This window comes from Coptis chinensis, chromosome 4, assembly GCF_015680905.1.
Source record: "Coptis chinensis isolate HL-2020 chromosome 4, ASM1568090v1, whole genome shotgun sequence".
Classification (NCBI taxonomy): Eukaryota; Viridiplantae; Streptophyta; class Magnoliopsida; order Ranunculales; family Ranunculaceae; genus Coptis; species Coptis chinensis.
Window position 1 is genome coordinate 9,059,708 of NC_141459.1, and position 13,323 is coordinate 9,073,030.

Consider the following 13,323-nt stretch of genomic DNA (forward strand, 5'->3'; position numbering starts at 1 on the left):
CGCTCTCTGGCTTAGAGGCAGCTCAAATTGCCCGCAAGTTTGATTCGGACATCTTGTCCATGAAGGCTCATCATCCCCTCCCCCGCTGTCTTTGGTGGTGGTGTGGAAGCCCTGGATGGGGGCAGCTCGGTTTGCTCCCAAATTTGATTCGGACATCTAGTCTGCGAAGGGCTCATCCCGGCTCTCTAGCTTATAAGCAGCTCATTTTGCCCCAAGCTTGATTCGGACATTGCGGTCCACGAAGGGCTTATCCCCCCCGCTTTCTGGCTTAGAGGCAGCTCAATTTGCCCCCAAGTTTGATTCGGACATCTTGTCCGCGAAGGGCTCATCCCCCATGTTGTCTTTGGTCAGCTGTGAAGCTTGATGGGGGCAGCTCAGTTTGCCCCCAAGTTCGATTCGGACATCTAGTCCGTGAAGGGCTCATCCCCTCCGTTGTCTTTGGTCAGCTGTGAAGCCTGATGGGGGCAGCTCAATTTGCCCCCAAGTTATTTTCGTTCATAGCCCAATACTCATGAAACAATTGGAAGAAGTATGCTCTCTATTTCATTGATATAACATTTAACACCAACTATCATTCCTCAGCTCACTTAGCAATATCTAAAAGCAATCTTCCTCTCTTTTAATTGAAAAACTAAACAAAGACTCCAAGGTTCTCCCGTATAGCTAGTATGGGGCTCGACTCTGGTCTTACTCAATGTTATATCATGCAATATACATTTAATGCAGACAGTAAACTCTTTTATGACAATATAGTGTATGCAAATAAGGTAGTAAATGAGGTGAGATGGATCCATCTCCTAATACCAGCTCAAACTCCGCTCGGTTCCATAGTACCACAATTCTTTCTCTTTCTCTGTAACCTGAAACTTTCATGTTCGAGTATTGTCCAAATAACACGTGAAATATAATTAAGGACATTCCACATAAACACTTGCATATAAGACTAATGGCAATAAAGTGCTCCAGACAACGTACCACCCGTCTTAGCTCGAGGGGTACAACCCCGTTTCTCATTCATGGTCTGCGGCTCCCTAGAGCGAATAGCTCCACGAAATATCACGAAATTTGGGGACAACCTAGCCTGTCCCTACATACATCTCTACCAAGGATGGGGACAAGGTTTGCTTGCCCCCAGTGTAAGATGGGAATAGGAATCGCCTGCCCCAGCATGGTCGCGGATTCAGATTGTGACACCGATTACTTGTTCATGGCAAAACACTCACTGATGTACTCAACACCTTGGACCATAAAGGTCATATCACTGAAGGTGTTACCGAAGTTCTGCTCAAGGCAAATATAGCCTTTGAACTCTTTCGCAAATTTTACACAATCATCGCTTTCTTAACCCACCAATTAACGTAACATGAACACCTATGGCTCTATCATCTTTTACGTTGTTAATAGCATCCCATGACTTCCTCTCAAACTCAAAAGGCCTCTCCAGCCAGTCCTAACTTGAAATAAAATTTCCACGACTTGAGTTTGTGATTCCAATGTAAATTATTAGTTACAAAGTTTGTACTAAGCTAAGACAATGTCTCACAATATCGTCTGTCATGGTTTCGAGTTACAAAGAAACGGAAACAACAATAAAAGAATTGAACAATCAGAATGTTACCTCACAAAGGGTCCTATTTCTCTATTTCTTTACTGAAAACATGAAGAACAGAACACAAGAAACCTCAAGATATGATGAGCTTTAGCCAAATTGTTCCTAACACCAGATTGGCTCCACAATTCTAGTAAAATGGCCATTAGCTTCTATGCTTGTAGAACCAAATTGAGCTTTTCCTAGCAAATCACATCTGAAAATGTAGTACGTATCTGTTGGTTACTAAGTGTCCAGTTATCACTTCTCTCCCTCATCAACTATCTCGACCCCTTCCAATACCTGCAAAGCTTCACTTGAACTAAACAAATCATTACGGTTGAATTAAATAAAGATACAAAAGGACAACACAATGGAGAAAAAGGTAGCAACACATCAACCCAATAGCTTCCTGGTTTGACCATCAAGTGCGAAGACGGATACTACAGTGACAAATGAGAAAACCGCAAATACGACGTATATCAGCATTCCCATCTTTACCTTATTATTTTGTGGTAATCCAAATGACAGCACTCATTCATTTGAGCATGTATATTCAAACGCAAATTAACTTCACCAATTTTAGCTCACAAGGATTATATGTTCTTACTATTGTTAGCCCTTAAACAGTGAAAGAAAGTACTCTATATTAATTCCAATTATCAGCGTGTGGACCAAGACCTGAAGAGGAGATGAACTAGTAGCATGAAAGGTAAGTTGAGTAAGAAGTAATGATAGAAACATGCCGAATTGTTGAACCAGACTACCAATCTTTAGGCGAAATCCATCTCTGTCAAACTACCCCACAAACATATGTTCAATAATGATCTAAGATAATTAAATACTCTATACCACTCTATGATAAGTTAGTACCTTGCATACTCTCTAGTGAATATACTTGAGTTCCTTAATTTGAAAATAAAAGTTCTGATTTTGGAGATCAAACAGTGAATCTAAACTCTGTGATATTGTGAATATATCTGAAGTTTAAGGACTTATCTGGTTCGGTTGAGCTGATTCTTGCGACATGTACACGACTCTGTATATCCTCACCTCTTGTTTCCGCGATCAATTTGTACAAGGTGATTTCAGTGAAATAAACTCATAAATATGTAAGCTTGTGGAAGTAGCATTTGATTTGGTGAAGGGTTGGAACATAAGCCTTTCTCATTGCTCTTGAGTAATACTTTTCCTTGGTCGTGTCTTTCAATTAGGCTGAGTCCAATGGTTTGAACATTTAAAACACTAAACCACAATAGCACAGTATATGCGGTTAGTGGGATAGCGTTGTTCCACCAATGGTTTTTCTTTTGTAGCCGCCACTCACACTGGCGTGCAGGAGAGATTTTTTTTTTTTTTTTTTTGTAACTGCTGGAGAGAGAAAAAAAATTAAAAATTGTAACCGCCGTTCTTCTTCGGGCGTGTGGCTTGGAGAGAGAAAAACAATTTTGTAATCGCCATTTACACCGGGTGTAGTAGAGAATTTTTTTTTTTTTTCCGAGAGAGATTTTTGTAACCGCCATTCACAATGGGCGTGGCTTGGAGAGAGAAAACAAAAACTTTTGTAATCGCCATTCACACTAGCGTGTGGCTCTTTGTTCATTGGCCGCCACTTGTTTTGGCGTGCAGAGCATACGCTATATCGTTAAAATTGACTGTATACATAGCGAAACTTATACCGATAGCGTTAGCGGGTTAGCAATTTCACGTACCATTGGATCACAATTTACGTGATATTTAGTGTTTTGCCGCACCATTGGACTTAGCCTTAGGGAAGGTGGTTGTTGAGATTAACGTTTGTGAAGAAATCAGAAGTGAAAAACAAAGTTTCTGGGAACTTCGCTTGCGCACTAAATGTGACACATTTTTATCTTTTTCTCTATCGGTCCCCACAGACGGCGCCATTGTATGAACTCCATTCATACCCTCTCACCTTACAAGTCTCCACTCATCAATTTCATCTCGACGACGAGAAATGCTTGTGACTTTTCCTGGATCAGCTGAACCCGTTGGGTTGCCTATGTACCCCCTTCACGGAGGATCAAGATGTGTCGTAGTTCTCTCCCATCTTCTCCCTCTTCTCTTTCCTTTCTTCTCTCTTTATCCTAACCTCCTCTTTTTTCTGGTTCGTTGATCTCCTCTATCCTGTGTTCCCTACCTCTCTATTTGTTGATTCGGTCTGGCGGCAGTTAGGGTTCCGCGAACCTGATATGCTACAGCACGTCCTCTCTTTTCTATTCCGCATCCGGCCCACCTGCCACCAACAACCTCTCATGTCACAAATAGACCACTACAATGAGATTACGTGGTGGTGGGATTGCGTGGTGGTGGTGGTGCATTGAGATTTGATCATTTGAGAACTTGAGATTTTGAGAATTTGAGATTTGATGCTGGTGGCGGCATTTGAGAACAGAAAAAACTCTAAACTAAATTTGCATTTATATTTATAGTTTTAATATAATAATATATTTATATTAATTAAATCGGATTCGGATATTATCGATAGTACCAGCATCCAATCATCATCAGGTTCATCTTGTTTTTAACCACATTGACATACTCTCCATAAATCCCAGCTACAATATAAATGACAAAATATCCATTTCTAATGTTGGTATTGTTAGGAGCCGCATTGACAGCATCAGTGATGGTAGTGAAGTTCCCACTTCCATCTGGATTTACGACAACAGAACTGTTTACTAGGACTCCTAAATTTTCTTGCATGATCCTTCTCCTACTTAATAGATCTAATTCCTTCATAAGTTTCCTTCTTTCTTTTGCACCACCCCCACTCTTCTCGTCAAGTATGGGAAAACAATGCAAGGGAAAGATCGACTGTACATCTTATTGCCATTAGATATATAGAGGAGTGTGAAGATCACTTGTCACATTCCAAGCCGTTGAATTCAATTGTATATCATCTAGACAAGTCTGTTGATTAGTAACTATAGCACTAAGTATGGTATGCACGTCTTCAGCTTGCAAACGACTTAGTGATGAATTTGTAGAATTGAGAATGTCCATTGTGTGTGACAACAAATCCTTGTTCCAATCAGCTAGTTGTTGGCATTCTTGGAGTGCTCCAATTGCGGATATACTGGCAAACTTGATTGGTTTTCGAGATACGTGGCCATTGAAGATGAAAAAAATTTAGTGGTTGATAAAGATTTACGAAAAGAAAAGTAGTAGTCATAGAGATTCCAAGTCACATTATTCGGAAGAGTCGATAAACAAAAATCGGGATTGTGTGTGGAGTTGAATATAGCTTTGGGTGTGTGGTAGGTGTCGAAGTAGAATTAGTCGAAATAGAAGGTGTGGTGATTAGGTAGAAGGAAATCATAACAAGAGGGATGGCATATTGTGAGGATAAATGGTTAGAAGCCATGGATGATATATACTTCGTCAGAAGTTGTTGATGTAAAGTCACCTGAAGAAATTTATGCGGCCTGTGTTCATATATAGCAATGAGATAGAGTCATTTGAACTCTTATTTGGAGTCCCGTGGGAGGCGCAAAGTTGACTAGCTGCTCTCATCCATGGTATCTTTTATGAATACTTGAATGCTTAGGAAAGGAGATTAAAAAAATGTTCTAAACTGTTTTTTAATCGGAGTTAAGCTGCTGCATAGGAAAAAATGTTCGAAAGAAAAATGGCATTTAATTAGGAATTCCATGTGGATGTCTTTTTTTTTTTTTTTTAACAAAGATCAATTTCATAGAAGCCATCAAGATTAACAGATATAACCTGCATCAGCTAAAGAAAGATTTTTTTTTTTGAAAGGCTCTTTATTCCTTAATTACATGCAGATTGGAATTTCACTCCAAGCTCAAACATGGCTCTACTTGTTTGCCTCCTACAGTTGGGAATTCCATGTGGTTGATTAGTAAGTATGGGCGTATGGCTCTGCTTGTTTGCCTGTAAAATTGGTCAGGTAAACTTGTGAAGTAGGGATGTTTCAAGATGTTGATAGGTTTCTTTACCACCAAAGTTCCGTCTCCAAAGACGCAATATAATATAGGTAGAGTTTTTTTCAGTTCAGAAATGGTAGCAAACTTTTCACTAAATTTGCATCCTTTGTTTAGTTTTAGCGCTGGGTACACCTACTAACAATTTGCTATACACTCTGCTTTAGTACAAAAATATTATGTTCACCAGTTTACGTGGGAATTTGTATTTGCAAACAAGCACAATCTATTTAGTAGGAAACAGAGAGGAACGCCTTGGCTTATAACTCGAGTAAACGTCAAATTGGCCTCTAGAAGTTCAAATTACAAGGCCACCAGTATAACGTACACCAGTCTGAGGTAACCATGCGTCCCCAACTATAAATTCTGAGACAGTGAACTTGACCGCATCAGTGGCATCTATGACATGGTAACCAGGCCATGTAACTCTATTTGAAGTATTTGATCCTGGGCCGGAATTGTTGTATTCGGCGTAATATCAGAGCGAAATCACCAGACCATATGTCCCAACTCCCAACCAACTGGTGCTATTAAGCTATCCATACATGACTTCATATAAACAGTCCTGGAATACTCTTTCCATGGTCGTCCCAAATACGTCATCAATCATCATCGTAGTGTCATTGCTTGAAGCCAAGTCTGCGGAGGCTGTAATAGAACAATTATGTATTGAAGTCCCGGTGTTTTGGTTAGGATCTGTTCTACCTTGTGCTGTGACTTCATTGGATTGTCCTTGAATGGGCAACCTAGGATATAGATTGCAATTCTGTAACACTACAGCTGCATTACCAAATATGAAATCAACTGTCCCATAAACATCACACTCTCTATAGAACTGCCTGAAAGAATGAGTATATAGTGTATCTTGATATCCTTCGAAGCTACATCGGTAGAATGTTGACGTGTCTGCCCCATTTCGAAGCGCCACTGCTTGGCCCTTGATGGCCCCTGCGGTGTTTCGAATAGTAATATCAACCCCAACAAACCCTTGTCCAACCACAACTGCAAAGAAATTACTAAAGTTAAGTAATCACAATTTTATCACTTGGGATGGAAGTAAAAACAATTAAACTGCAATCAGAAGCTTATACTCCAATGACATTTGAGTCTAGACAAATACAATATTACTATGACTCCTCGGCAACTATTTAAATGTAGTCAGATGATTTAGAAATTAACTGGGTGCGAGTCGAAAGTTCGTTGAAAATTTTACTTTTTGGTAATAGGAGAAATTCTAATTATGTTTGAAGCATAGCAAGAAAAAGAATTATACAGTGCAAGGATAAGAGTCAGCTTACTGAAGGTTGCAGAATTGAAAGTAGTCCATCCATCACCAACACTTCTTTTTCCAGTGATCACAGTTCTGTTGATACCAGCTCCAATCATCATTAGGTTCATCTTGTTTTGAGTCACATTGACGTACTCTTCATAAACCCCAGGCGCAATAAAAATCACAAAATAGCCGTTGGTAATGTTGGTATTGTTTGGAGCTGCACTGATAGCATCACTAATAGTTACAAAATCCCCAGTGCCATCTGGATTGACGACGACAGATTCATTAACTCGGACACCCCTCAATGAATTATTCGCGTTCCATTTCCGGAGAACCTTAGCTTCCACCCTTCTTGTTATGGCCTTATTTAGGCCTATGAGGCCCATAAGTCCGAAAGAGGAGGCCCATAGGACAACAGTATAAAAAGAAAAAGAGGAGTGAAGAAGAAAGGAGGGAGAGGGATTTTTTAAGTCGTAACAATGGCGCCGTCTGTGGGGAACAGAACAAAAAGTTATTGTTCTCTACCGCATCGTTTTGTTCTCTAACACCATCTTCTCTTTATGTCATTTTTGTTTTAACTTTTGTATCTGTTTTGATACATGAATATCACCATCAATGGCATACGGGTCATTGGAGAAGAAATAATTTCAAAACTCTTACTTCTTCTTTTATGGCTTCTTCTTCTGCCTCTCTTAATGAGAAAAAAGACACTCTTTCTTCTTCTGCCTCTCTTAATGAGAAAAAAGACACTCTTCTCATCCTCTGTTTTCTTCTCTCCGTACTTACACTTCTCTTTATTACTTTAAAGTTGCCAAAGAAAACAACTGGTAATGTATATTTTATTTCTTACAGCCCAAGTTCGTGTTGTCTTTGTTTAGCGTCGTATGGTCTTTTACCAAATACATTACATCAAATTCATACTTAAGAGGATATGTTGATTAGGCTGGAATATGCTGTCTCAAATCCAGTTTTTTTGGATAGTCGTTCTCCCTGATGGAGTCCAACACTTGTACCCATATGCTCATACAAAATGGAGTTTAGAGACCTATATTTTCTTAATTTCTTCAGTAATTTTTCTGAGGGGACATTTTTGTGCTGCATTTTTTTTTTTTTTTTTTTTTTCTTCCTTGGTTTATTTTATTGTAATTCATCAAATGACGATTTACCTTCCCTTCCACTAATTGAATATTGTTCCAAGTGACATAAGAAGAATATTGGTTTCAGTTATGATCGATATAATCTAATCAATATTTGTGCTTCGCCTAAACTTTTTCTTTAGTCATAAGGAAAGCAATTGTCATATACAAAGGTCATGAAGTTCGTAATCTCAATGAATTGGAATATGTAAATGGTGAAGTTTGGGCGAATGTTTGGTTGGTATGCATCTTTTCTCTACTAAATTTGCTTGTTTTTTTATTTACCTATTTGTTCATTCTACCATGTCAAATTCATTATGGAACTGTACTTGGATGGGTTCTCCTACCCGATCTGAGGTTTGCTTTCATTGTTTTTCTTTTATCAAAGACTAGGGGGCGGAGGTCCCCGGACGCGGCATGGTACGCCAGTCCGAATCAAAGACTCGGGGGCAGATAATAGTTGTCCCTGGACTTGGCATGGTACGCCGGTTTGAATCAAACACTTGGGGGCGGAGGTCCCCGGATGCGGCATGGTATGTCAGTCCGAATCAAAGACTCGGGGGCAGATAATAGTTGTCCCTGGACTTGGCATGGTACGCCGGTCCGAATCAAACACTTGGGGCGGAGGTCCCGGACGCCATGATGGTACGATCAAATCAAAGACTTCGAGGGCAGATAATAGTTGTCCCTGGACTTGGCATGGTACGCCGGTCCGAATCAAACACTTGGGGGCGGAGGTCTCCTGGACGCGGCATGGTACGCCAGTCCGAATCAAAGACTCGGGGGCAGATAATAGTTGTCCCTGGACTTGGCATGGTACGCCGGTTCGAATAAAAAACTGTAGGGTGCAATTCCTGGATGTAGCATGTTGGGCAGTCCTAAAAATGAAAAAGGGGCAAGTCCTTGATGCGGCGTTTGGGCCAATCCGAAAAATGTAAAGGGCACGAATGTGTGTTCTAATTAACACTTGGGGGCAACCTAAGCAAGGAAAGAGCTAAGTATCCCTGAGGACCAGCAGTACTTGGGGGCAAGATGATATTCGGATCCAATAGTTACATTTGTTAGTTGATCCCTGGCTTGTTTTACCAAACCAGCTGGCATCAACTTGGGGGCATGCGAATATAACAAATAGTCATATACAGATACTCAAGTATTTGGTCAAAAGGAAAGAGTGGATTATGAGGAAAATGGTGACTGGCGTTCAAAGAGATGGAGGGTGTTCTCATATCACAATATATTCGTGTTTAAAATAATTGGTTCAAACGTGGAAACATATAAGAAGGGGCTTTCTTTTAAGGGGATGGTTTTCTATGGAGCTTTTCCTGATTCGAAAACTTATAGTAACCTTCTTAAGTTAATGCTTAAGCTTAGGAAAGTGCGAGAAGTTTCAGTCATTTTCAATGAGATGGTAAAAAAAAAATGAGTTTATTCCCACTCGCGAAAACTGTAGCACTGCACTTGCGCTTTACGTGGATGTTGGTGATCCTGATATGGCTATAAAAGTTTGGAAATGCATGCTTGAGAATGAAATGATGCCTGGTTGGGAGATAGGTGGAAACAAGCTTATTGTCGGGCTCCGTGACCTCAATAGACTTAATAGACTGCCAGCGGCACGCAAGTACGCAGAAGATATTATAGAGAAGGGAATGAAGTTGCACTCTAAAACTTTGTCCAAGTTGAAACAGAGCCTTACGCAATTGGGCAAGGCATATGCTTACGATGAACTATTAAGGAAATGAAAGTCTAATGCTCATTAGCCCAACTGATGGCACTTTTGTAAAATACATAGGTTCAGATTTTGTTATAGTGGGTTTTGGTCATAAATGTTCCTCATGAAGCTTGCTGCCTCTTGACAAAGACTTCAAGTTTGCAGATGAACAGACAATAAGATATTCAAAGTGCTACCCAGTGTATGGTATTTTCTTATCCTTATGCATAGTGACATATTTTGGAGCAGTTTGTCGTGATAGGTATTTCTGGCTTTGTTGGTACATGTTGTCCTTCTCACTTCCCCATTTCCTCGAAGGAAACTTCTTCAGATGTTAGTGTTTAATATTATAACTTGGTTGTTGATTTCCTTCCGTCTTCATAGTTATATTAGTATCTGTTTTAACAGGCAGGGGTCTTCTAATTTGTTATCTCCTTAGCTTTCTAATGCATAATACACAATTCTAATGCATCATATTTTGATTGCATCTCATAAATGTATATACGTACTTTTTTCATTATTTTTCTGACTGATGTTCTGCTTTAAACATATTCCATTTAAAGATATGAAAGGAAGCATGATTTGTCACATACCCTGGCGAGAGTCTCCAGGTCTTAACTGTGTATAGCATTATATGTTTCAGTTTATATGGTCACTCCTATATGAATCAACTAAATAATTTCTTCGAGTATTTGAATTGAGTGGTTCTTTCATTTGTTTACATTTATATTATGATTGATTACTGAATGTTTGCACATCTGACGAATATGGGCTAGAATATACAGCTTTACCCGTATTATGAACTCCTTATTTAATCTGAACTCTTAAATTCTGAGACCTCGTTAAGAGACTATAAAATCATTCAGATTGTAAGAATGTCAGATATACAAGCCAGTGCATCAATGTAATGGAAACATAGTCCATGAATATCAATGGATGAAAGCACTTGTATGTATACATCTATTATTATGTAAGTATTATGGTTCACAGGGCTTGGAACCGGGTCTCACGTTTCTTTTCTTGATCATTTTCTGTAGCTAGTTTACAGTGAAACTGATAACTTAGAGAATCCGAATAGAAGAGTCACCTGCATAGAATTTTTAGTTATGTCAAACTTTATGGTCTCCTGAATCAAATACTTCGTTGGGCTCTTGTAAAGGATTCGTGTTTGCTTCTATGCCTATGCCTAACAGCCAAGCTGATGTAGTCCTCAGCACTCCGCCTTTCATTGCCAAAAGATCTAAATTTTGATAACTAGTAAATAGATCAGGTCATAGGTTGAAGAAGCAATTAGTAAAGGGATGTGGGAACTCCTTTTCAAAAGGATTGCATGTGCAAGTTTTACCAATTCAGTAACACTCTGACCACAATTAGCTTATCGTTTACTCATTAATTTTTCTGCAACATGAGAAGTTGTTAGATGGAGTCCCCTCTTGAGTTAGCTCATTGTTATTGAAATGAGACAACAGAATAGCTGGTCTTTTGTCTCAGCTATGTAAGATCACTGCTTGTTCCTACTTTATTCCCTGTGTGAATGCTACCCCACATTTCATTTCTTTAGCAGTGTGAGGGTAATAAATAAGTTGGTCTTGGGCAATCATATGAAGATAGTAGCATCACACTAGTCTTGTGACGGACGTTCTCTTTCAAGGCTGTTATTTGCTTCCTGTGACTTAACTAATTCTCTAGCTGCTAGTAAAAAACGTTGTTAAGTAATAATAGATAATTTTGTGTGGAGCTGGAATACTTGGTAAAAAAGAACTGTTGTTGTTAATGTAAATTGCGGTTCAGGTAAGTTTGGTATTAGGAATGAAGATAAGTGTACCGTGATAGAATTTGTAGAAGTGGAAATAGTAAAACGAACTCTGGCTTTTTGGCACCACAGGACAAATTAACGGTACGCGGTACCAAGAGGGGGCAACTGTTATGGCCTTATTTAGGCCTATGAGGACAACAGTATAAAAAGAAAAAGAAGAGTGAAGAAGAAAAGAGGGAGAAAAGAGGAGGGAGAGGGATTTTTTAGGTCGTAACACTTTTTTTATTGCACTTGTTATTTCACGAACCCAAGCACGTGAAAACAATGCAAGAGAAAGACTATGCATTTTCTTGTCATTAGATAAATTGGTAAGAAGATCACTTGCAGCACTCCAAGATGATAATGATGAAGTAAACTGAAGACCATCTAAACAAGTTTGTTGGTTTGTCTCTATGGCACTAAGCAAGGCACGTAGGTCTTCCGCGAGCAAACTATCAATTGATGATTTGGTGGAGTTTAGAGTTCCCACTGTGTGTAACAACATATCGACGTTCAACTCAGCTAGTTGCTTACAATCTGAAAGAGCTTGAATCACGGATATTGGTAATACAGAGGAGATTTTGAGAAACTTGGTCACTGAAGATGATAGCATTCTAGCGAGTGATAAAGATTGACTGAAAGAAAAATGAGAATAATCATAGAGGTCCCACGACACATTAAGGGGCAGTGTAGCTCGACAAAAAGAGGGATTGACTGTCCTAGTGCAAACATCATCAGACGAGATTGGCGTTGATGAAGTAAAGATGGTTGAAAGTGAATTTGGTGAGAAAGCAATGACGATGACAAAAACACGAATACTGAATAGAGAGAAGACGCGCGTAGAAACCATGATTGTGACCAACTACAAGGTTGAGTAATGCACGTACTTGAGAAATTATGAATTGTGTTCGTTTATATATATAGAAAAAGCAGACTCACTGATCGTCTGACCCGCTGAGCCAGGTCTAATTAACTAGTCTACCTGCTGTCACCTTTGTATAAAAGGATTTGCTGTCGTTGAATACTTGAATGTCAGAGGAAGGATATTCGTTGGTTTTTTCATTTGTTTTTTTCTATGTCAAAGGGAAAATCAAGCTCCAGATAGGCTTAATAAAGAGAGCATTACTAGGAACACCAAGCAGTTGACTTGGGTGGCCGGAAAAGAAAAATGTTAGGTAGCTAGGCTTTTAGTTGTGCTCGTCAGGTTTTAGGTTGCGAATGTTCAATGTGCACAGATGCGCAGTGCTTTGTGTAATATTTGTTTTGTTCATCTTGTCTTAGTCCCCTGGAGCGTGGGAGTGAGAGTGCCTAACTTTGCATTGCGTTGAGAGAGTGTTGCTCAAAGATCCTAGAGCATACAAATCCCCGATCGGATCGTTTAATTTATTCTCATTAAAGTTAAGTCTCAAGTAGTTGTCATTCGATTCTTATGATGTCGTCAATGTAGGGGAGCAATATCCCCACTAAGGAACATTGCAGACGAAGCACAAGCGACCTCAACGCATCGACCTCCAAGACCGATCTGCGAGCGACTCCTTAGAAGTAGGTGTGTAGGGGAGCAATATCCCCACTAAGGAACATTGCAGACGAAGCACAAGCGACCTCAACGCATCGACCTCCAAGACCGATCTGCGAGCGACTCCTTACAAGTAGGTGGTACGAACAAAGATACTTCAGTACGAACACTTTGCCAGAGACAGAACGCGCCCCACCAGATGTAATCATTGCCAAAATCTTATTTGTATTTCCCACCACCGGGAAATAGGGACTACCGCGCCAACTCCCAATCAGAGCATGACTTACACCAAAACCACTCCAGCACTCATTCACGATCTCTACCCTACATTTGTACACAAAG

The 13,323-nt window shown here is 39.7% G+C and overlaps 1 pseudogene across 1 annotated transcript; it reads right to left on the reverse strand.

Moving 5' to 3' along the window:
• Positions 1 to 5,782: 5,782 nt before the first annotated feature.
• On the reverse strand, positions 5,783 to 12,315 carry LOC147501711 (putative pectinesterase/pectinesterase inhibitor 20 pseudogene; annotated as a pseudogene). Its single transcript, XR_015220880.1, has 3 exons — positions 11,535 to 12,315; positions 6,852 to 7,199; positions 5,783 to 6,555 (listed from the first exon to the last, which is right to left on the reverse strand). The product of XR_015220880.1 is annotated as a putative pectinesterase/pectinesterase inhibitor 20 pseudogene (transcript).
• Positions 12,316 to 13,323: the final 1,008 nt, after the last annotated feature.